Source organism: Chiloscyllium plagiosum, unplaced genomic scaffold (genome assembly GCF_037043375.1).
Source record: "Chiloscyllium plagiosum isolate Xiang-an unplaced genomic scaffold, Cpla_swu_hap1 HiC_scaffold_34, whole genome shotgun sequence".
Taxonomy (NCBI): domain Eukaryota; kingdom Metazoa; phylum Chordata; class Chondrichthyes; order Orectolobiformes; family Hemiscylliidae; genus Chiloscyllium; species Chiloscyllium plagiosum.
In genome coordinates, this window is record NW_028270172.1 from 48149041 (window position 1) to 48174694 (window position 25654).

Genomic DNA, 25654 nt, shown 5'->3' on the forward strand with positions numbered 1-25654 from the left:
CGTATCGTTTCTTGTACAGGTTCTAATTTTATCAAGAATCACTTTATTGGAGTGATTATGCAAGTCAACGTGCTCAATAAATGAAGCATGCCACACCTGTTCATGCTGTGCAAGAGAAGAGGTAGGTGCTGATTACCCTTCATCCTGATTTTGGACTGTCCATTAGCAGTTGTACTTGCATTCTCCAGGTCTGAAATAGGTTTTTTGAGTGAGAAGGCAGTTCCTTTGTCTGGACACTGCTTTTGTGTTGGTAATATTTGGTCTTTTCATCTGTATTATTCATCATTTTAATAGATAAACAAAAGGTATTAAGTAAAGCATAAGCAATGATCAAAAATACTTGCATGTTCTTTTTAAATTTTAGATTAGATTACATTACAGTGTGGAAACAGGCCCTTCGGCCCAACAAGTCCACACCGACCCGCCGAAGCGCAACCCACCCATACCCATACCCATACCCCTACCCCTACGTTTACCCCTTACCTAACACTACAGGCAATTTAGCATGGGAGGAAACCGGAGCACCGGGAGGAAACCCACGCAGACACGGGGAGAACATGCAAACTCCACACAGTCACTCGCCTGAGGCGGGAATTGAACCCAGGTCTCCGGCGCTGTGAGGTAGCAGTGCTACCCACGGTGGCACAGTGGTTTATGAACATACGAATTAGGAGCAGGAGTATGACATTTGCACCCTCTAGCCTACTCTGCTATTTCATAAGTAATTAGAAAGTTTGCAGATGATACAAAGATTGGTAGATTTGCAGATAATAAGGAGGATTATTAGATGATACAGCAGGATATAGATCAATTGGAAGCATGGGCAGAAATATAGCAGATGGAGTTTAATCTGGGCAAATGTGAGGTGATGCATTTTGGAAGGTTAAGTACAGGTAGAAATTATACAGTGAGTGGCAGAACCCTTAGGAGTATTGATATGCAGAGGGATCTGAGTGTGCAGGTCCACAGATCACTGAAGGTGTCAGCGCAGTTAGATAAGGTGGTAAAAAATAGGCCTGTGGCATAATTGCTTTCATTGAAAGGGGCATTGAGTATAAGGATAGACAAGTTATGCTGCAGCTTGAAAGAACTGTAGTGAGGCTATACTTGGAATATTGTATACATTTCTGGTCACCATACTACCAGAAGGATGTGGATGCTTTGGAGAAGGTACAGAAAAGGTTTACCAGGATGTTGTCTAGGTTGGAGGATTTTAGCTATGAAGAAAGGTTGGATAGACTGAATGTGTTTTCACTGGAATGCAAGAGTTTGAGGGGTGGCCTGATAGAAATTTCTAAGATTGTGAATGGCATGGAGAGGGGGAAAAGTATGAGGCTTTTTCCCATGGTGGAGGGGTCACTTACTAGGGGACACAGGTTCAATGTGTGTTGGGGGTAGAGCAAGGGGGCTGGTGTGGCAGAAGGGACAGTTTAGATTAGATTTGATTCCATACAGTGCGGAAACAGGCCCTTCGGCCCAACCAGTACACACTGACTCTCCGAAGAGTAGCCCACCACGACCCATTTCCCTCTGACTAATGCACCTAACACCAAGGGCAATTTAGCATGGCCAATTCACCTGACCTGCACATCTTTGGACTGTGGGAGGAAACGGAGCACCTGGAGGAAACCCATGCAGACACAGGGAGAATGTGCAAACTCCACACAGACAGTCACTCGAGACTGGAGTCGAACCTGGGACCCTGGTGCTGTGAAGCAGTAGTGCTAACCGTTGAGCCACCGTGTTGCCCTTAAATGTGTGAGGCACATTTTTCACACAAACAGTGGTGAGTGCCTGGAACATACTGCATGTGCAGGTGGTGGAAGCAGACAAAATAGCAGCATTCAAGAAGCACCTGGACTAATAAATGAATAGGAAGGGAATGGAGAGATAAGGATCCTGTAAGTGAAGACAGTTTTAGTATGGAAGGGCAAAATGTGTTGGCACAGGCTTGGAGGGCCGGAGACCCTGTTCTTGTGCTGTAATGTTCTTTGTTCTTTATCCCCTTTGTTTTAAGATCATGCCTGATCTGATTGTTGCATCAACTCTACTTTCCTACCTTCTTCTTATACTTTTCATTTGAGAATGTACAGATTTCTGTAGGCACACAATAGTGACAGCACCTTTGCTGGTACAAATATTGCAATACATTCTCTGATGTTGATTCCATGTGAATATACTAAATGGGAGCAAAAATAGATCAATTTGACCCTTGAGCCTGTTCAACCATTCAATAAGAACACGGCTGATCTATTGTACTTTGAATTCCATATTCCCATCCCCTAGCCCAGGTAATCCTTGATTCTCTTGCCTAACAATAATCTATCCAACTCTACCTTAAAAAGGTTCAATTACTCCACCTCTACTATTTTCTGAGGCAGAGTGTTCAAAAGTTGCCCAATCCTCTGAGGGAAAAAATTTCTTCTCATTCTCTATCCCAGGGCCATCGTAATCTTAAAATAGTACACTCTAGTTCTGGATAAACACATGAAAGGAAACATTCTTTCCAAGCCCACCTTGTCAGGGCTATTCAGGATCTCATACACTTCAATGAAGTCATCCCTCACTCTTCCAAACCTCAGTAAAAACTAACACAGTTTGTCCAATCTAAGACAACGCAATCATTCCAGCTATCAATCTTGTAAACTTCTGCTAAATCATCTCCACTGCATGTACACTCTTGCTTAAGTAAGGAAATCAAAATTGCGCATAGTATTTGATTTCACAAATGCCCTGTATAACTGCAGTATTACATCCTCCCTTTCATGTTTCTTTCATAATAAAGGTAACCATCTCATTAGTCATCTTGATTATGTGCTGTATCTGCATATTAATTTATTATGACTCAGGCACCAGAATACCTCAGTCCATCTTGCACCCTGGAATTTCACCGTTGTTTTCATAGTCATACTCTGATTTTTTTCATGCTTTTTGCCAAAATAAATGATCTTATATTTCTACATTATACTCTATCTAATAAGTCAACACTTATTAGATGACTTGCTCATCTTTCCTTATCTATCTGCAACTTCCTTATGTCTTTTTCACAACATAACTTTTACATCTATCATGATGTTGCTTGTAAATTTAGCTACCATGCCTTCACTTCCCCTCATCTAAGTTATTGATGTAAGTTGTAAAAGGTTGAGACCCAAGTACACGCTCCTGTGGGCCTGCACTTTTCACATCCTGCCAACCAGAAAGACCCATTTACACATACTGACGCCTGTTAGCCAGCCAGCCAACCAATCTTCTTTCCATGCTAATATGTTAACTCTTATATCATGATGTTTTGTTTGCAGCAGTAACTTTGAATGTGGCACCTTAACAAATGCCTTCTGGAAATCCAAGCATAGTCAGTCTATAGGCTCCATCTTATCATCAGCATGTTACCTTTCAAAGAACTCCGGTGTTTGGTTAAATGGGATTTCCTTTTCACAAAACAATACTGATTCTTCAAATTATCTTTCAAAATATATAGCTCTAACCTCTTTAATGATCAATTCTAATACCTACTCCATAATAGTTGTCATGCTATCTGGCCTACAGTTTCCTGTTCTCTGCGTCCTTCCCTTGAATTGGGCTATATGCTGCTTTCTAGACTGATATAGCCTGATGAATCTAGGAAATTTTGGAAAATTAACACAAATGCATATTCCTCATTGCAAGCTCTTTTTAGCCCCTAGAATGAATTCCATCTTCATCTAGAGATGTATTAGACCTCCGGTCCATCAGTTTGCTCAGTACTGCTGTCCTCATAAACAAAAAAGAACAATCCGGGAAAGTAATAGGCCCTTCAGCTCACCAAGCCTGTGTTGACACATGATGCTTTTTCTAAATTAAAAACATATTCCTCTGTACACAGTCTGTATCCCTCTATTTTCTGCTTATTCATGTATCTGTCAAGGTGCCTCTTAAATGTTGCTCCTGTATCTGCTTCTACCACTACCTCTAGCAGCACATTTTACCACTTTCTGTGTAAAAAAAAAGTGCACCTCACATCTCCTTTTATTCTCTTCCCCTGTTACCTTAAATCTATGTACCCTAGTAATTGGCATTTCTACCCTGGGAAAAAGACTCTGACCATCAATTCCTTTCATAATTTGTAAACTTCTACCAGGTTGCCCTTTGCCTCCAATGTTCAAGTGAAAACAAGCCAAGTTCGTCTAATCTGTCCTCATAGCTAATATCCGACAACAAGGCAACATCTGTTCTGTACCCTCTCCAAAACATTCTTCTGGTAGAGTGGTGACTAGAACTATGGAATGCAATATTCCAAAAGTGGCCTAACTAAAGTTCTATACAAATGCAATATGACTTGTTCATTTGTATACTCTATGCTCCAAACAATGAAGGCAAGACACCTCTTGACCATCTTATCATGACTGTAGTTTCACGAAGTTCCTCTCTCCCTTCCACTTCCTGGTTTATAGCTATGACTGGAACATGTTTTTGTACCCTCTATAATAAAGACACAAGCAAAATATTTGATCATTTCATCTGTCATTTCTTTATGAATTATTAACTCCCCATTCTCTATCTCTAGAGGACCAGCATTCACTGTACTTTTGTGCTGTCTTTTTTCAGATGTCTGTAGAATGTGTCCTGTGTATGTTAATGTTTTGATCTTTGACATTACCCAGTCTTGCAGTTTGGCTGGTCATTTTGTAGATTTGCTGTTTGTGCTATTTGATATGCTTTCTTTGCTGGAATGTTGATCCTGTCTGTGAGAAACTGTGTATTTTAAAATTAATTTTACTTTGTTTCCAAATTACTAAAACAATCTTCGTTACTACTGGTGAACATAAATACCGATTTATCATTTGATAAAATAAAACATTGAAAAGAACTATCTGCCTTTCTCAAATATCCAGCTTGAATGTTTAAGTTCAGCAGCTCCATTTGAATAAAATTTATGTTTCTATTTTTGAATGGTTAATTCAACATAACAAGAATTGCGCCAATTTGGCTGTTGCAGTGAGAGAATTATGATCATGCATGCTGTGAAATGTTATGCTTTTTGAATGAAAATTCAAAGCAGTTTGCAATAATGAAGCAGTAATTTTGTGAAGATGTCTACAGAAAGCCCATTTTAGTACAGAGGTGAGCACTTTTAATAAAAAGAAGCCTTAAGCTCGAACAAAAGGTGACCTTAAGACTTGGTTCATAGTGATACTGTGACTGCACAGTTTTTAAAAATTCTTTCTCATAGAGATCTACAGCATAGAAGATGATCCCTCAACCCATCATGTGCATGCTGGTCAAAAATAACCACCTCACTTTTCTAATTCCATTTTCCAGCAGTTGGCCTGTAGCCATGTATGCCTTGGCATTAAAAGTGCACATCTAAATCCTGATCTAAATTTTGTGTTAGAAATCTTACGTTAAATAAATAAAACTGGAACCAAAGTATTTTTGAGGAATGCTTTTAGATCGTCTTTTCTACCTTGATTGCGACCCATTTTTGGTTTGTAGTTCATTCCTGCTTTCTACATGCTATGATGGTATCTATCTGATCAGGTGATGTGTACTTAATGCAACATTTTGTCAATGATGTTCAATTGTGGTATACAAATCTTCAGTTGTGTGATAGACAAGAAGTACAGTTTGGTGAAGCTCCCTTTAAAAAGCGGGCTCCAACTAGCCTCCATTTGGAATAGTGCAGGAATGAATAGAGTATTTTTAAAATGTTTAAATTAGGAATGCGTGAACTTGCTAGGCCTATATCTCTTGCCCTTCCTTACTTACCCAGATTGGTGGTGATTGACTATCACCTTGAAAAACTCCAATCCTTGTGATGGTGGTCCTTCAATGTTGTTGGTCAGAAATTGTGGTTTTGATCCAGTAAATGAAAAGGAATGGAGCCTTTGTTGAACTTGCATGGTTGGACAATAGTTTTGAAGCAAGCGGTGAATTGTTGAAAAAAAGATGCATTTTGTCAAAGCTTTTTATCTTGCATCATCAAGACAGTTTGCAAGAAATACAAAAGTAAATACAAAGCAACATTTATATTCTGAGAAGTGTGTGCTAATTGGTTGGCAAGTGTACTCTGGTAGAGGCTTTGCAATGGAGACTGTACCAGTTATGATGACTGCCCATTAACTGTCAAGCTTTACTTAGGTTTTAGCAAGTGGACTCTGGTGACATGAGACATGAATCAGAGAATGGCTATCACATATTTTATTGCACTGAAAAAGGCATAATGTGCATATCTTTTGTGTTTGTAAAGCCCTGTGTATTAATATATGTAGCTTGAGTGCACTCAAGTAGGCCACACTGTAAACCCTACTGACAATCCCAAATTACTTTTCAGCATATTTCTTTGTGTACTCTGGATTGTATAGCAAATATTGTGAAATTGCAGAGTTGCATCTAATATCGGACACAGGTGGTGTTTGCCACTGAAAGGATGTTGCCCAAAACATCCCAAGCCCAAACAACAAGCCCAAGAGCCTGCCTGTCTCACAAATCAACAATGTGATATATGAATTTCACTGCCAGTGTGATGCACAGTATGAAGGCCATACATCCCAAAGACTGGCGGATCATACCAAACAGCATATCTGTTTAGCTGTTGCAACAAACAAGCTACTGATTACAACCAACTAGCTCCCACTTGCACAACTCAACACGCTCAACACTCAACATAATACCAAACAACAAGCTGTGAATTACTTCAGTACTTTTTGTGTATTTTGGCCTATATTCCAACATACCTTGGAGGCTAGCAAATGATAGTTGTTTTGAATGTCAAGAAGTAAGTCATACGTCAAAATACCAAATCTTTCTGTCATTCAGAGCCATGATATTGATCTGACTGTTCAAATTGAATTTCTAATTGGTGGTGACACCTAAGGCTGCTCATTTGAATTCCAGTAATGGATGAGATGTAGTTCCTCCAATTAAACATTAGAAATATTGAAATTGTTATCTTTAGCTTAAAAATGTGTTGCTGGAAAAGCGCAGCAGGTCAGGCAGCATCAAAGGAACAGGAGAATCGACGTTTCGGGCATAAGCCCTTCTTCAGGATTATCTTTAGTCCCAGGTTCCATCTTTCACCTACCAACTGTCTGAAACTAAACAAGATTATTCAAAGTTTTGATGTCACGTTTGATCCCAAGATGAACTTCCACCCACACTTATAGTGGGCGGCACGGTGGCACAGTGCTTAGCACTGCTGCCTCGCAGCGCCAGAGATCCGGGTTCAATTCCCGCCTCAGGCGACTGACTGTGTGGAGTTTGCACGTTCTCCCCGTGTCTGCGTGGGTTTCCTCCGGGTGCTCCGGTTTCCTCCCACAGTCCAAAGATGTGCAGGTCAGGTGAATTGGCCATGCTAAATTGCCCGTAGTGTTGGGTAAGGGATAAATGTAGGGGTATGGGTGGGTTACGCTTCGGCGGGTCGGTGTGGACTTGTTGGGCCGAAGGGCCTGTTTCCACACTGTAAAGTAATCTAATCTAATGTGATGGTATAAGTGTAGGCCAGCGAGCACAGGGTTACTATGGGAACTGGCATGGAGAGAGGTCATCAATTCAAAATGATTTTGGATGACCTTAAGTTCAAGGAGGGTAGAATGTGGGAAGCCAGCTATTGCCAACTCAACAGAATAACTGAGTTAGGATTGAAGGCAAGTGATGTTATGGATTTGGGATTTGGGAACAGCCTACAATGGCTGCCACTCGAGCAGAACCTTTACTTTAAAATTCTCATCCTGGTTTTCAAGTCCATTTAAATCCTTACCTCTCCAAAATTTTAATTGTCTTCATTTCCACAATGCATTCATAATTGCACTCCTTTTAATTCTGGTTTAATGTACATTTTAATTGTTCAATTTTTGCTGGATGAGTGTTTTGGTTTCCTAAGCCCTGAGGAATACACTTTTGTACTCCTCTCTTCCTCTTTACCTCACTTAATTTCTTTAAAATCTACCTCATTGGCCAAGCATTTGCTTACATCTACTAATATTTTTATATGGTTCTACTTTATTTTATGCTTCTGAAAAGGATATCTTTAGTTGGCTTATTACATTAATGATGCTCTATAAATTTAAGTACTTGTAAGATGCTGATTTCTGACCTATGAATCATACAGGAATTTTTTTTCTGCATTAACATTACTTTATTAATACAGATTATAGAAGCTAATGTTGCAGAGCCAGTGATTGGTTTGTTGCTCTCATTTTTGGCATTGGAAAGTAATGGGAATGTTTGGTTGACTGGAGACTTAGGAATTCAAATACTTAATTTCCTGAATATTGAACATTCAGGCTGATAAAACATCAAGTATGCATTTCAAAAAAATTACGTACAGAGGCAGTCATAGAGCTGTACAGCACAGAAACAGTCCCTTTGGTCCAACTCGTCCATGCTGACCAGATATAAATAAATCTTGCCCTGTTGCTAGCATTTGGCCCATACCCCTCTCAACCTTTCCTATTCATGTACCATCCAGATGCCTTATAAATGTTGTAATTGTACCAGCCTCCGCCATTTCCTCTTGCAGCTCATTCCATAACCGCACCACCCTCTGCCTGAAAGGTTGTCCCTCAGGTGCCTTTTAAATCTTTCCCTTCTCACCTTAAACCTATGCTGTCTAGTTTTGGACTCCCCCACCCCAAGAAAAAGATCTTGGATGTTTAACATATCCATTCACTTCATGTATTTGTAAGCCTCTGTAAGGTCACCCTTCAGCTTCTGATGCTCCAGGGTTGAAGGATTGGAGGGTTTGACATATAGAGATTGAATAGACTGGGACTTCTCTGGTTTTGAATGGGTTCCCTTCTTGAGTACGTTCTAAGTCAATTTGTACCCAAGTTGGAACACAAAATAGTACAATATAAAATAACCATTCATAAGTATGAGCAAACATTTGCATTTCAGATCTTTAAGTTTAATAATGAGATCTCATTTGTAAGTACGAATGTTGCTAAGTCGAGCATTTGTAAATTGGGGACTGCCTATATTCAGTAAAGTGCCCAAGGTGTTTCACAGAGTATTACGAGTTAGAACTTGATTCTGAATTATATAAGGAAATGTTAAAATAGGTGATGCAAAGTTTGGTCAAAAGGGCAGACTTTAAGAAGTGATTTAATGGAGGAGAAAGAAATAAAGGGAAAGGTGATGTAAAGTGGAAATTCCAGAATTTACAGCAAGGAAGCTGGATGTACAGCTGCATAAGTTTGAATGAAGAAACTCTCGGCCAAAATTGGAGGAGTATAGAGATCAGAAAACATTTATAGGGCTGTATGGAACATGAATACAAGAAGAAAATAATAAATTTGTGTAATGACTTTGTGCAGTTTTGGGTGTATTATTATGGAAAGAATAGTAAAACAATTCACCATGATTTCATGAATCAAAACTACAAATTGGCTGAGTATGCAAGGTCAGTTTCCAGTGGAACCATTGCAGGGTTTTCAATAGGTCAGTCAGGATAGCACAGGATGTTACTGAAGAGGAATTCAAAGGACATAATTGGAGAAAGAGAGAGATGCAGATTCCAGGTGAGAAATGTTGTGCTGATAGGAAAGCAGCTGAACTACTCTTCGTTCTGTGCAAGGGACTCACTGAGGCGTCAAGAGCAGTTGGATAACTTTATGGCCATCAGGAGGAGATTCTAGGAATTGTTTGACAGCCAAGTATCAGGACTTGGAAGTTCTGGAAGCTGAGAAAGTGAAATGATCACAGCTCTGGGAGGAGCCTACGAGCATTCAGCTAAGCAAGATTGGACCTCAGGAAGAAAGATTCAGGGATATGACTGTTTCATGGAAGCTAGTTATTCATGCAGTTACTTACGCTTATGAATGAGTGCTAGAATGTGGTTTTGAAGTTCAGGGGAGCGTAGATGTAGAAAAAAAGGATGATCAACCAGTATGGGAGAGTTTGTTGAGGTGGTCCATCGCAGTGTTTCTGGAGAGGAAGTTTCAAGGTCAGGGCAAAAGTGGAGAATTGTGATTCTTTGTGAAGCTTGATGGACTTTAATAACCCAGAATTTCTGTGGGAGAAATTGCTGATAAATCTGAGAGATCGGTCTTGATACGTTTTGGTTTTTGATGTGTCCTGTAGGGTGAATGATCATAGTCTGTTACCCACATCAATCACTTGATTTTCTAAAACCCAGAATTGTAGATATATTGTAGATTGTATTGGAAAGTTTATTGTTATTTGTTCAAAACTATGAATCTTGAAGTTTTATTCTCTTAGCAAGTCCCCTGGATGTTGTGGTTAGCACTGCTGTCTGACAGTGCCAGGGACCTGAGTTCAGTTCAAGCCTCATATGACTGTCTGTCTTTGTGGAGTTTGCACATTCTCCCCATGTCTGCGTGGGTTTCCTCCCACAGTCCAAAGCAATATAGATTAGGTGGTTTGGCATGCTAAATTGCTTGTAGTGTCCAGAGATGTGCAGGCAAAGTGGATTAATCATGTAAATGCAGAGTTACAGGGATAGGGTAGTGAGTGTGGGTCTGAGTGGAATGCTGTTTGGAGGGTCAGTGTCGACTTGATGGGCTGAATGGCCTGCTTCCACACTGTACGGATTCTACGACTTAAATGTTACTGGCCTCTGCCAGGTCATAATACATATTTGGCAATCTAGTCAAAGATGGTAACAAGCTATTGAGAGGGAGTAGTACGCTGTGTTTTCTTATGATTACATCAGCAGCGTTGTCACTGCTGCTTAGAGCTAAGTACCCTCCTAAAGCGTAAATTGAATTTAAGTAGGTATTACTGCCATTCAGAACATAATTCTCGGAGCTAACTGATGTCTCTATCATGATTTACATGTTGCAGGTGGAGTTCAATGTTGGAAAATATCCTTCAGTGCCTAAAATAAAATGAGTGTTTTTAAAAGGGTGAGAAGCAGTGATAGTTAGGGATCCAAGTACAGATGTTACAAAAAAGCTAGTGAACAGGCACTAATACTTCATTTAGAAGGCCTATGGGATGTTAGCTTTATCTAGAGGTGACTGGAATACAAAGAGATGGAAGTTTATATTATGGTTAAATATAGCCCTGGTTAGGCTCAGTTTGTACTACTGTGTTCAGTTCTGGACACCACACTTTAGGAACGATAAATTATCTTGAAGGGTATGCAGCATAGTTTGACCATAATGATACTAGGGCTAAAATCTTCTATTGTGTAGATTAGGCATTTTTATTACCTTGAAAATGGAAAATTAAGAGGTGATCTAATTGAGGTATTAGAATAATTAATTGAGTTGACATGGTAAATAAAGAGAAACAACTATTTCTGGTGAGGATCATTACCTACAAATTAGAGCTAGGCCAGTCTGTACAATTTGATAATGTTTTATTGAGCAATGATATCCATACACTGAATCAGCAGGAGAGGACATTTGGAGATACAGAACTGTTTTGTTGTTAAGTTACTACAAATACCAGTTTCTATTTTTCCCTTCTTGGTCCTCTTTATTCCAGAAGTCAACTCCTATACTGGGGAAAAACAATTTTATTTGTTTACTTTATTATAACAGATTTAGTAATCAACCTGTTTGGGGATATTCTTTCTCCCCTCAGTAACTGGCGAGTCTTGAACCTAGATCTTTTAGCTCAGAGATAGGGACACTACAGCTGTGCCACAAGAGCCCCAATCTAGGGAAACATGTTTTTTTGGGGAAAAGCTTATTTTGCTAAAAGTGCATCTAAATGCCTTTTCTATTTGAATCCATAGATATGATTTATTTTGGACGTCTACCAAAGTCGCAGTCTACAATTCTGGACTTTTTTAAACCTGCTTGTTCAGAAATGTTATGACACACCTCTGGAGCAGGTGAGACTTGAACCTGGGTCTTTCAGCTCAGAGGTACCGATACTACCATTGCACCAGAAGAGCTCTTTACTTGAATAACATTGCTTGGAGGAGTGTGCAGTTATTAAACTGCTGCAGGTATGTCTGGTTCATGCAGCCTTTTCATGGAACATCCATTTTATAGAATATTGTTAAATCTATCTGCGATGTCATCACACATCTCTGGAGTGGGCAGGATTTGCACTCAGGCTTCCACATCCAGAGTTAGGTACACTACCACTGCACCACAATAACCTCCTTCTGGGGAAAAAAAAACTAAGCGCAGACTTCAATGAGCATTACTACTGTTATTAGCTCTGAAGCGATCCTGTTTTACTCTTCAAGGCTTACTCCTTTAAGAGCGTATTCTCGCATTTTCATTGAGGGTTACTGAACCAAGGTAGGTAGATGAGGTTAAGGTATACTTTATGAAAATGGGGAAAATCATATTTTAAAGGTAAGTTAAAGAACGAAATATTCAACCAAAATTCTTGCTTTTTTCATATTGACTTCAAGATGTTCTGTTTAAAAGTCCTTCTTTCTGCTTTGCTTTGACGCCTGTGTTACATAAAGCAAACATAATACCTTTGTAACTTTGAAACTGCTCCCTGTAGCTTAATGTGTCAAAAGATTTCCAAAACTGGTTTTAAGTTGCAAGTGCTTATTTCTTATATTGATCTATGCCTGACAGATTGGAGAATCTCTGAGGATTAATAGCGGACAGTTGTGTTGAAACTTGATGATTTGGATGCATTGTAAATTAGACAATAAATTGGAATGTTTTTCACTGTTACTTGAGATTATTTCATTTCCACTCTATAAATGTGCCAAGGCATCAAGCATTCCTAACTAACTCTCGCACTGTGATAGAGCAGCAATGTAACTGATTTCCTAACTAACTTGGAATTGAAAGCATACATCAATCTCTTAAGCATAGCTTAACAATCAGTTATGTTATTCATGCATTTTTGCTGTAACTGTCTTCTTGGTTGCTTGGAGACCATTTCAAATGCCCAAGCATTAACACTTAACAAACCACTTTGGAGTTATAAAGAGGATAGAAATGCTATGTATCATGCACTGTATAGTGGGTATCTTGTTGCCTGCTCACTATCGGAGATGGGGAATGTTTGCAGCTTTGAAGAATTAATTTTCTGCAGTATTTTATTTCAAACTGCAAATTTCCATGCAATTCTCTCATTTAACATTCTTTTTTTTAAAAAGTCACATTTTTGTGGAGGGGGTGGAGGACAAGCAAAGTATTTAGCAAATTAAACTGGACATGTCACAATACTAAATCTGCCTTTTTGTACTGTATAGGTTATTTTGATGACTGTCCAATACTTTTTTTTAGTTTCTAGACCAATGTCTTTCTCTCTAATAAGTGTTGACTGACCACCTGTGAGTTTCCATTGTTTATGGTTTTCATTTCCAATCCCAAGCATTAGTAAGTATTTTTTAACTGTTCAGTTTGTTCATTTCTCTTCTGGGAATGGCAGCCTTGAAGTTTTATTATTAAGGTCTTGTGATTAAGATTTTTGTTTATCTTACCTTGTTCATCATGTTCAACATTCCACCTTTCATATTGCATAACGATAATTGATTATGTATTTGAGTTTAAGTTTTATTTATGTATGTTAAAAAATTCTATTTCTGTCGTCAACTTGTCAAGGCAACTATTGGCAGAAGATTTCTAGGAGACCTGATTATTCCTTTGTCAAAACCCTGTCCTTTATTCTGTTTAACATATTTATTTTGAAATGGAAACCTGACTGAACCATGCTTGGAAATTGCTATCTCCAGTCAAGAGCTTACAGGATAGGAATACATGTTTTAAGTAAACTGGTAAATTAGACCAATAACATACATTACAAATGCTTGTTTATTTAACCCTGAACATTTAAAAATCAAGTTTAGCTCTCAAATGTCACATTTGCTTAATGCACTGATTTGCAAATGTATCACAGATTTGTATGCTGTGTCCTCTTGGCACCTCCCATATGATATTTGGGTACCAAATACTTGTTTGTACTTTTTGTGCTTGTGTAAACTGAAACCTTGCTCAATGTAAAAGTTAGATTTTCTTGAAGCAGTTCCTACTTGTCTCCCAGATTCTGATTTCCTAATTTAATCACTAATTTCTAGTTCCCATACCCAAAACTAAATAGTATAGCTTCAAGAATGAATATTAGAGATTGAAAGACCTGCATTTTTTATTTGCCTTTCAAGTTGGAAAATAGGTTCAATGTGCATTTGAAATTGTACTGGTTAGTTTATACCATCAGCTAAATCTTAAATGTTTTGGTTTTGACAGAGTCAACTTTGAATTTTATGGAGGGATTCCCTGTCCACTGTCATCCAAACCTGTCTCACAGCTGCCTACCCCAACCTTATGGCAAAACATCTGGAAGAATTGCCATTTGGGGTATTGCAGAATTGACTGGCTTTCCTGGTGCCAGTGCCATCTCTTAACACCTTCATGAAACTGGACAAATACAGTCAGTCTGGAGTTTCCATTCATGGTTCATGATATATTGGTGCCCTGCTTTGTGGATCTCGACATGTAGGTGAATGGGTGGTGGACCAGCAGAGAAGGCCATGACACCAGATCTGACAGGGAAACCCTCCATGAAATTCAAAGTTGACTCTGTCAAAACAGAACATTTAAGATTTAGCTGATGGTATAAACTAACCAGTACAATTTCAAATGCACATTGAACCTATTTTCCAACTTGAAAGGCACAATAAAAGTGCAGGTCTTTCAGTCTCTAATATTCATTCTTGAAGCTATAATATTTAGATTTAACTTCTGCGTAGCGAGTGGTAGGATAGGAGGATGCATATTATTGAGGCAAGAAGTGCAGTTACTTAGGCTGACAGCAAGCAATAATCCTCCTTAATTGGCATTTTGTCCCTACATTGACAGCGAATCTTGTCTTAACAGCTATTTGCTGCTGACTTTGAGGGAGGCCTCTATAGACTTGCACGTTTCTCCCAAATTTCTCGCCATAATCCACAATGTTTAGGCTCCTATAGGATTCAGCCCCAAGTTTCTGCTAAGATAATTTGCATAATCAATTTAAAATGTTCATTGGATAACACAATAGAATACAATGGTTTTTATTCCATTAATGTCTATCCTTCATGGATGTTTAAATTTTGTTGATGGGAAGTGAGCATCACTGGCTGAGCTGCCCATATCTAGTTACCTTTGAACTGAATGGCATGCGAGGCAAGGTAAGTACAGTAAACTTCCTTCCCAAAGAGTCACTAGTAAACCAGGTGGGTTTATTAGTTTCACAATCATTACTGATTGCAAACTTTATCAGGTGCTATTGTGGGAATTGAATCCATATCCTGAATACATGATCCTGCAGATCACTCACCCAGTAACTTTACCACCATGCCACCATCTCTGCTATACATTATCATCAGAAAAAGAAATTTAATCAGGCGGAACTACCTTCTACCTATGAGCAATGCACTTTTAAAATCAATGAATAATGCTTTAATTATACTGAACAATTCAGTACTTTCGTTGGTGTTGTCTTTTGTAAAACACACTTGTCCTGAAGGGTTAATTTAATTTTTTTGGAATAGCTCTGTTCATTGATATATAAATGACTGCCTTTGGGAGGAATTAGTCAGTACTCCAGTCTAAAACCATGTTGCATAGACTTAGTTATATCTCAGGGTCTCACTGTTGCCTCACAGCACCAAGGACCTGGGTTCAATTCCATCCTCAGGTGACTGTCTGAGTATGGTTTGCATGTTCTTCCTGTGTCTGCATGGGTTTCCACTGGGTGCTCCAGTTTCCTCCCACAGTCCAAAGATGTGCAGGTTAGATGGATTGGCCATGCCAAATTACTTACAGTGACCAGGGATGCGTAGGTAGGTGGATTAACCATAGGGAATGCAGAGTTACAGGTTTGGGGGGATTGTTCTGGGTGCTCTTTGCAGTATTGGTGTGGACTCAATAACATGAATGGCCTCTTCCATACTGCAAGGATTCTATGGTTTATGATTTTTGGGAGATAAAAATGACCTATTGTTAGTCTAATTGACCAGTCTTAATTAATTAAACAATATAGAAGTACATAAATTGAGAAGCATGGTTGGGGTAGATAGTCGATGTCTTTTTACCAGGGTGGAAATGTCAAATAACTAGAGGCCATAGTTTTTTTTTAATTGAAGAAGATTGTTAATTTTATAAAATTACATTAAAATAGTGTAGCAATCTTATAGTATAACAGCAATAACATAAACTAACTACTACTCTCCAAAACAAATAAAAAAGTCTACCCATATTAAAATTCAATAAATAATTTAACAAAACAAGTTAAATTAAATTACACCATTCAACGCAACCCTACCGAAGCTCCCCTCACCGGGAGCATCAGTTGACATACCCATATTTATTCAGGATTCTTCCTCTCAGGGCCCGCCAGACATCGTCCTCGCAACTACACATAAGCCCTAATCAATATAGCCAACAGGTCAGCGTCTATATAGTTCAAAAAGGACCACCATGTTCCATGAAAAGGTTCCGTTTTCTGGTGCATCATACTTGTAAGGAAGTCTAGGGGGGCATATTCCATAACTAACCTGTACCATCCCGAAATGTCTGGGAGATTTTCCGAAATACAGCTCATCAGATTGTTCTTCCTTGCACAATATGTAAGAGTATTAAACATACTCTTCCCATGCTTATCTATAGAAGGCAGATTCGGCAGGCCCAAGAGGAGGAATACTGGATCTATCTTGACTTTGGTTCCCAAGACCCCTTCCAAAACACTTGCTATAGCGCCCCAATACCTGCGAAGCTTGTGGCATGACCACAAACAATGGGTAAGAATACCAATGTCTGTTTTGCATTTGGGGCACATTGGAGATGTTCATTTTTAAATTTCGCAAGCCACTCTGGAGCCAAATAGGCCCTGGGGAGAACCTTCAGTTGCACAGCCTGTGTTCTATTACAGATCGAAATTTTTCTCACATTCTCCCAAATGTCCTTCCATGCCTCTGACAAGATCTCCACTCCCAGTTCCTGAGTCCAGATCCCGCAGAGTCATTTAATGTCTTTCAAGACACCAGCTCCCAGTAAATGGTAGAGGGTACTGATCAAGAGAATACCTGTGGACTGAAGTACTCTCCTCTCCACATCAGGCTTATAGGGATTAATCAATAGTATGGTCTTTTCCTTTATAAATTCCCTAATCTGAAAGTAACAGAAGAGGTCCCTACTGGACAATTCATATTTATGGCTCAGCTGATCGAAAGACGTCATGACCTCCCAAACAGAAGACTCCTCTAGCCTCCCAGAACCTAAAGCCAGAATCCTGGCATTCCTACTATGGGAGTGAAAAGGGAAGTTTTATATAAATTGCCCTCGCTTTGTTGCATCATTCTCCACGCTTTAACCGTGTTAATGACAATTGGGTTTCTACAATGTTCCATGAGCTTGTTGGCTGCCTCTATGAATACTAAAACTGTCAGACCTTATGCCATTAGTAAGGACGGTTGCCACAGGGTCACTATATAACACTGCCACCCATCTGGCAAAGCCCCCCCTCTACCCCCACCCATTCCAGGACATTAAAAAATATATGGCCATTCCACCTGGTCAAACACTTTCTCCACATCTAGGGCAACTACCAAGCCTGGAATCGACCCCTGCTGGCACACCTGGACCATGTTCAGCACTCTTCTAATGTTATTAGGGAACCTGCAACCCTTAATAAATCCTGTGTGGTCCTCCTTTATAATAGAGGGCAATAACTTCTCTAACCTCAGCGCCAGCATTTTTGACAGAATTTTAAAATCCACATTTAGTAGTGAGATGGTCCTATCTGAAGCACAGTCCTCTGGGGCTTTCCCTCTTTGAGAATAAGATGGATGTGATAATGGATGTGATAGATTGGAGGGGATGCCAGGTGGTATTTACCCAGCTTATCACCATATTGAAGTAGTGTTTGTTTCGTGAAGGAGACCTCTCTCTTAACTGTCTGGGTGATTAGATTAGATTACACTACAGTATGGAAACAGGCCCTTCAGCCCAACACGTCCACACCGACCCGCCGAAGCGCAACCCACCCCTACATTTGCCCCTATACCTAACACTATGGGCAATTTAGCATGGCCAATTCACCTGACCTGCACATCTTTGGACTGTGGGAGGAAACCGGAGCACCCGGAGGAAACCCACGCAGATACGGGGAGAATGTGCAAACTCCACACAGTCAGTCGCCTGAGGCGGGAATTGAACCCGGGTCTCTGGCACTGTGAGGCAACAGTGCTAACCACTGTGCCACCGTGCCGTGAGTGCGGAGTTCAGAGAAAAGGGAATAATAAAAAATGAAAAGGGAGAAAGAAAAAAGACCCTTATATATTTAAAGGAACAAAATCAGGTAAACAACAGAGAAAACACTATTGTCCATATTACTTGAACCAGTCGGTTTATTTTAAAGTGTCCAAGAAGTCCTTTGCCTTTCTGATGAATCAAAAATATGCACAGGCAGTCCGTGGCTGAAATGCAACACTGCTAGGTACCTTACAGACTGAATATTTAAGTCTCTCAACCTCTTCTTTACTTCATCAAAGGTCTTCCTCTTGTGGATCACACCCACAGAAAAGTCCTGGAAGAACATAATTTTCGATCCTTTGTAGATCAGAGCTTGTGGAACCTTACCCAGTGTTCTGGAAGCTTCCAATACCATTTGCTTGTCTCTATAATGCTGAAATCGAACTAGGACCAGGCGGGGGCGCTGGTCTGATCTGGGCCTGCACACCGTGACCTGGAGAGCCAGCTCGATTCGCACCTGGCCCACCTCGGCATCCAGTCTCAAGAACTATGGGAGCCATTGTTCGAAGAAGCTGACTGGCTGATCCCCTTCCTCTTGTTCTGGCAGCCCAATAATGCGGATGTTCTTTCTCTGATCCCGAATTTCGAGGTTGTCAACCTGCTCCATAAGGCCCGTACCTATTTTTCCTCCCACCAAGGATTCTGCTGCGGTCTCCAATGCCACGATCTGTTGCCGACCTCCTCCACGTGCTGCCCGAGACGCTGGATCTCCTGCTCATGCTTTTGCAGCATGGCTGAGATCAGTTCCAGCCTGGTCCGGGTGTCCTCCATTGCTGACTCAATCTTCTTACAGAGTTTAACGAACTCTGAAACCAGGCTCTGTTGCGCAGGTAAGTTCAAAGTAGTTTCTGTGGAGGCTGGCATGCGGCCGCTGGCACATCTGTTACTACAGGGGATGCCCTGCTTGTTGCAATCCACACAGCCCTTTTCCTTTAGTCATCTTTTCTGCTCGCTAAAAAAATGTACAAAGCTTGTGGGGACTTGACTGCTGGTTTTTATAAAAATGGCTAGATAAAGGGAGAGTAAAAGCACCACCTTGCCTGGGTTGTGGTGCAGAGCTCAGCAAGGCAGACCTGTTAGATTGTCGCTAACTTGAATCCCCTGAGGCCATAGTTTTAAAGTGAGAGTGGGAAAGTTTAAAAGAGATGTGCAATGCAAGTTTTTTTATGCAGAGGGTGGTGGTTGCTGCTAAGGGAGGTAGTAGAAGCAGATATGATAGCAACATTTAAGAGGCATTTGGACAGACATGTGAACAGCAGGGAATCGACAATATGCACGCAGGTTGAATTAGTTTAGAATGGCATCATGATCAACACATAAATGGTGGGCCAAAGAGCCTGATCCTGTACTGGATTGTTCAATATTTGGAAGCTAATCTAATCTGTTATCTTGCTATTATGCAATAAACTATTTGTTGTGCTTCAAGTATGTGCCTTTTCTGCCAAAGGCTTAAATGATGAAGGATTAACCACGAATACTATTACCCTTGTAGACTCATATTACAAAAAGGGGTTGGTAGCAGCAAATCTACTGAAATAAATTCTTATCACTACCAGGTTCAAGCTCCAATCATCTTGTGCAATTAAAATTGGTGAAGTCTTCAGTCTTCTTAAATGGAGAAATCATGAATAGGAATAAAATCTGCAGCTATCTGAAGAGAAAGAAGAAGAAAAGAATATGCAGAAAAAAAAGTTCCCATTTGATTATATCAACTTTAAGTTAGAGACAGCAAGCCAGTCAGCAGCTACAGTATCAAAGATTCATGCTGGGAAAAACTTTAGTGCAACAGACTAAGTACACAGCCTTACCAATAGCCTTTTAAACAGCCAGAACCAGGAAGCAAGTACAGAAAAGGCATAAGGACTAAAGACAAACTCGCTGCAGCTATTAAGGAACAGGCCCAAGTCGTCATCCAACAAAGTAGTAGTTGATGTCAGGTTTCAGTTGCATGTTGAGTCTCTAGAACGAAGGATGTGAAAACTTGCAACTTTTATGATGCTATTCTAGATTGATAAGCAGAGTAAAGACAAAATTAACATTATTTATGCATGTTCAACTTTATTATCTGTTGATGAACAAACTGCAGAATGGGCAATTATTTAAAATTCCTTCAACCCGACTATGTAGTTAGTGGCAAACCAAAACACAGGCTGGACCAGTTTCAGCTACATCGTTGGTGTACCAACACTGAAGAGCAAATTTCTAATTTTCTGCATTTGTTTGAACATAAAGGAAAAAAAAACTAATACTTTGTCTTAAAAACATTCAAATATATTTATACTTTAAGAACTTAGTTTTTTATCGCAAGATTCAATAAAATAATATAGTTAGTAGGCCAGCAACATTGTTAATGAGGTTAAGACCAGAAGTCAAAATCAGATGATGACTTCACTTAAATAGATGAAATTGAGCCAACACAATGCCTTTCTTTGGGTTAAGAAAAACAATGTTGGGGAAGAAAAACAATGAATTCTCCATTCTGCCAAAATCGATGGCAAAATTGAGCAAAAGAATCATCTGAAATTTTTATGTTATAAAAATGTTTTATGTTAGGATAATAAAATTTCATTTACTTAAATATTTGAAAAGATTTCCAAGACTTCAAATGCATCAAAATTAATTTCAAACTTAACCAAGGAACATCTTTACAATGGAGAGATTTTTTAAAAAGCTTTTATAATTTTGAATAAGCAACACTTTCCAAAAATTGAAGTCAGAAGCTCTAAATCTTAACTAAAAATGATAAATCTTTATAATTTAAAAGGTGACAAGAAGATTTATACTACTTTATCAGTAATTAAAGTTTAATTACAATTTCATAAGAATTAATAAAGCTGGAAATTCTCTGACAAGCTTTGTAGTAATTGAATTGAAACCGCTAATCAAACTTAAGGAAGAAAAGCATGATACAAAAGAATTTTGTTTTAAACTTGCAAAATTTAAAGTGAAAATGTTACTTTAAAGAAAATGGGAAAATTTAAGTTTTCCAGTTTAGACAGATAATTTAAACTGAGCCCTTCATCAGGAAGGACTTTTGCCCGAAACATCGATTTTCCTGCTCCTCGGATGCTGCCTGACCTGCTGTGCTTTTCCAGCACCACTCTAATCATGCCTCTAATCTCCAGCATCTGCAGTACCCACTTCTACCTCGAGAATGAAACTGGTCAGCATTGAAGAAACAATTTGTGACATACAGAATTCCTTCAAATCTACATACCAAATCACAACAGGTTAATACACTGCTTCATTCTGTGGGAGAATTAAGCAGACCATGTGAATAGATAAAAAGTTAAAGATTGATGAACCCAAGGATGAGATTGCCAACTAAACCTATTTCAGCCCTGAAGGGAGGCAGACCAATACAACCTGTGATCCACAGTCTGGACCTGTTTTAACTATGTCATTGGTGTACCAACACTGAAGAACAAATTTCTAATTTTCTATATTTGTTCGAACATAGAAAAAAACCGATACCTTGTCTTAAAGCCATTCATTACGCTTAGTTTTTTTTAATAGTAAGATTCAATAAAATAATACTTCTCCAGAAAAACCTGTTAACAACTTCAATGAGCTTTCTACATTGCCAGAATCTAATGAATGTGAAGCATTACAACTTGACTTAGAGACAGAATTTCTGTCATCTGAATTTCTGATTCATCTCTTTTAGATATTTACAATTAAAGGAAGATCTCTCATTTGGAAAAAAATAGCTATCAAGATTGTAAATTGAGATTTAGAAAAAACAGAAAGATTTGGGTAGCTGAAAGATAAATTTATCCCAGAAGACCTCTGGGACCTATCAACTTCATAAGGTACAAACACTCCAAACAATTACATGACATACCAATACAAAATGTTCAAATGTTTGATGTGAAGAGTCACTACCTAAGACATGGAGTAACAAAAGCACATGGGCAAAAACAATGTCCAACTCAATCACAAGGATTTCATTTTTGATGTTTTCAAAAAAAGTGCAAAAACCAGAAACAATCCTTAAACAACAGAAGCAATACTGGTTGCATCCTCAAAGAATTTACCAGGAACAATTAGAAAGAAAAAGTTCTATTGTTTCATTAGAAGATGTATCGTTAGGTAATGACATATTTCCTTTGAAGAAGTACTACAGACATTCCTAGGGAAACAGATAACCCATCTGAACCAGACAAGGCAGAACTCATCTCTGTGAATAGATATTGATTCCATTCAAGGTTAGTACAATCACTATATTATCCAAAATTCCTTGGTTTTAAAAAAATACACAGTTAGAGTCTGCTCATTGAGCAACCACTTTGCAGAACACCTACGATCTGTGTTTCATCTCCCCCCCCCCCCCCCCCCCCCCTTATCAGTAGTGGAAACAGTCATAGAATCATGGAGTCATAGAGATGTCCAGCATGGAAACAGACCCTTCGGTCCAACACGTCCATGCCAACCAGATATCCCAACTCAATCTAGTCCCACCTGCCCAACTAGATTGAGTGAAATGTAGGTAAATTGCTGCTTCACCTGGAAGTTGCGACTGGGGCCTTGGATAGAGAAGAGGAAGGACGTAAATGGGCAGTTGTTACACCTTCCAGCATCTTTGTTTGTTTTTTCAAATGGATCCATTGGGTGGCTGAAATATTGATAGTATCCTGTAGTTGTTTTTGAATTTGATTGAGGATGAGGATTTTTCCTGGGTGTGTAGAAACATAATGGCTTAGCATTTTTTTAATAGTGTAATGTTAAATTCTGTACTGAGTTTGCCCAGCCCTGGCACCGTGAATAGCTTTACAATGGCTGAATTGAGCCTAATTTGTACATCCAAGCAACAGCAGCACATTGACAAGCAACATATTCACAGACCCAGTCAAATCAGACAGCAGCAAAAAGATGACCCAGAATGCATCATCATCCATTCTTATTTGTGTCAAAGGTTTGAACATCAACAACATTTCACTGTTAGAGATGATCTATTTAATAACAGGCTGGTCATTCCATCTTCACTGAGAAGTGATGTCAGTAGTGAACTACACCAGGTAAATTCAGGTATGACCAAATGTAAATCCAATGGTCAAGCTTCTGTATGGTGGCTAAGGATCTCAAAACAAATAGAAGATCTACATAACTAACAGTGAAACATGTGCTATACACAGACCTCAACACAGAGTCATTAAATCCTGCTGTCTTCTTTGCTAGACTGTCAGAAATGACTTATTTATGTTAGGTAGATGCTCTTATCTCATTGAAGTGGACTGAGTCTAATAAACTAAATACCATGACCATTGGTGCAGTTGTCAAACATGTTGATATTCTGTCTTTACGGGATCCTTGACATGGTTGTAACTGATAACAGACTGTAGTTTACTAAAGATTGTAATGTCATTTACAGAATACCTTTCAAGAACTGCGTTGGTACAAACAAACTGGCAGAAAACTAGCCGCCAGGATACATGAACATCAACTAGCCACAAAAAGGCATGGCCCATTCTCACTAGTATCCTTACATATGGATGAGGAAGGACACCACTTCGAATGGGACAACACATCCATCCTAGGACAAGCCAAACAGAGTCACGCACAAGAATTCCTAGAAGCATGGCAATCCAACCGGAACTCTATCAACAAACACATTGTCTTGGATCCCATTTACCACCCCCTGAAAAAAAACAGTAAATGACATCATCATAGAAAATGATGTCACCACAGGAAATGACATCACCACCCCAAGAAAACCCAAACATATAAATAGAAAGCAGGCTACACCACCAGTGCTTCATCTGGAGGCTCAGTGAAGACGTTACCTAGTATGGTGACGAAACGTCTGAAAACAAACCTTCCAGCTCAGCAAGCAAGCCTATATCCAGGACCTCAACCTGATTTACAAATCTTCTCAAAACTTGCTAACAGTTTACTAAAGATCTGTTTGAGTGTGTTTCAGCCAATTCTGAATTCCAATGTGTAACCAGCTTGCTAATGTGCTCACAGTCAAATGAAAAAAACCAAACACAGGTACCGGTGCACAATCCTTTATCCAAAACACTCAGAACCAGCTGGTTTTCGGAATTCAATATTTTTCGAGTTTCGGAGTAAGTGATTGTTTGATGGTGAAATTTTATAAAATCTTACCAAACAGCAGACTCACTGTGATTACTACAGGCTCTGAGACAGAATTGAGGCCTGCCAGTGCTGGGCCACGCCCACCCATGTTGCATCTGAGTGACATGCATTGAATGGGTGTGGAGTTGGGTTAATTGTTTGCTCGCCAAATAACCTTGTTAATGAGAAAAAAACTTCACGATAAAACCTTCGGATTTTGGAGCTTTTTGGATTTCAGGATTTCGGATAAAGGGTTGTCTACCTATACAAACTTTTGAACCATCTTGAAAGAACGCTAACATCTATACAGGTTTGCTGAACTTATTGATCAATTCTACTCCAATCTGGTTTATCACCATTAGTATTATTAAGGGAGAGAAAGCTAAACACTCACTTACTATCCTTTCAAAAAGGTTGATTCCACAGATGTTTCAAAAACTGGAAGAATGTTTATGTAAATTATAATCTTAGCATGTTACTGTTGATAACTATAGCAGATAGCATTGCACTAAATAGTTGCTATGTTTGGATCTAGAGCAACGAGTATGGATAAGAGATTTTGACAGAAATGGCATGGTGGTGTAAGAATCGACAGAACATTACTATTCTGATCCTTGCGCATTGGAGAGATCAGTGTGCAGAAATTGCAAACCTTATGCCAATACACAGCCATAGCTTATTGCTGCTGCAGAGGGATGAACCTAATGGTTTAACAGCCTGAGCACATTTGTTTACAATCCAAAATTTGAATCGATCATCCTCATGTCAATGATGCACTAACATTTTGAGACCAGCACACCTACCGACCAAAAGAATCATTATGCCTCCAGATCAATTACATTCGTGAAACCAGAGAATTTACAGGGAGGAAAGGTTGCGGTAATTTAAAAGAGGAGAAAATGTCTTGCAGGGAGATGTTGTATAAGAATGTTTGTCTGAAGGGGTTAACTCCAGCTTTGGAATAGCATCTCCCACTGATTATGAATTGCTATCTTTGGGGAGGAGCTAGTCAGTTTGTTTTACTCAGTTCTTTAGCCATGTAGCATCAAACCTCCTAATTCTGCAGCTTTGGCAGCCCAAGAATTTGCCAGACTGTGGGAGGTGATGTGTCTGGATCAGCAGGGGAGTTTTTAAATAATTTTGTTTCTACTCCCGTTCATCTTCTACTGTCTTGAAGGCATTAAGTAGAAATCTTCTTTGTTGCTCTGTAATAGCACTGCAGGTCCTTCAGAAAACCAGAAGCGCTATAGATACCAGACGATAGAAGCTGCCTGAGTGGAGAGTACTGGATGTCAATGTAATAAAAGGTAGTCATTAAAGTAGTGGGCCTCCCCCAGAGGTCCCCAGCATCACTGATGCTGGTCGTCAGCCAATTCGTTCCACGTGACATAAAGAAACTGCTGGAAGCACTG

The 25654-nt window shown here is 39.4% G+C and overlaps 1 long non-coding RNA gene across 1 annotated transcript; it reads left to right on the forward strand.

Annotated features, from left to right (window-relative positions):
* On the forward strand, window positions 1-24654 carry LOC148141161 (uncharacterized). Its single transcript, XR_015752792.1, has 3 exons — window positions 1-121; window positions 11687-11902; window positions 23536-24654. It is a non-coding gene; the product is annotated as an uncharacterized LOC148141161 (long non-coding RNA).
* Window positions 24655-25654: the final 1000 nt, after the last annotated feature.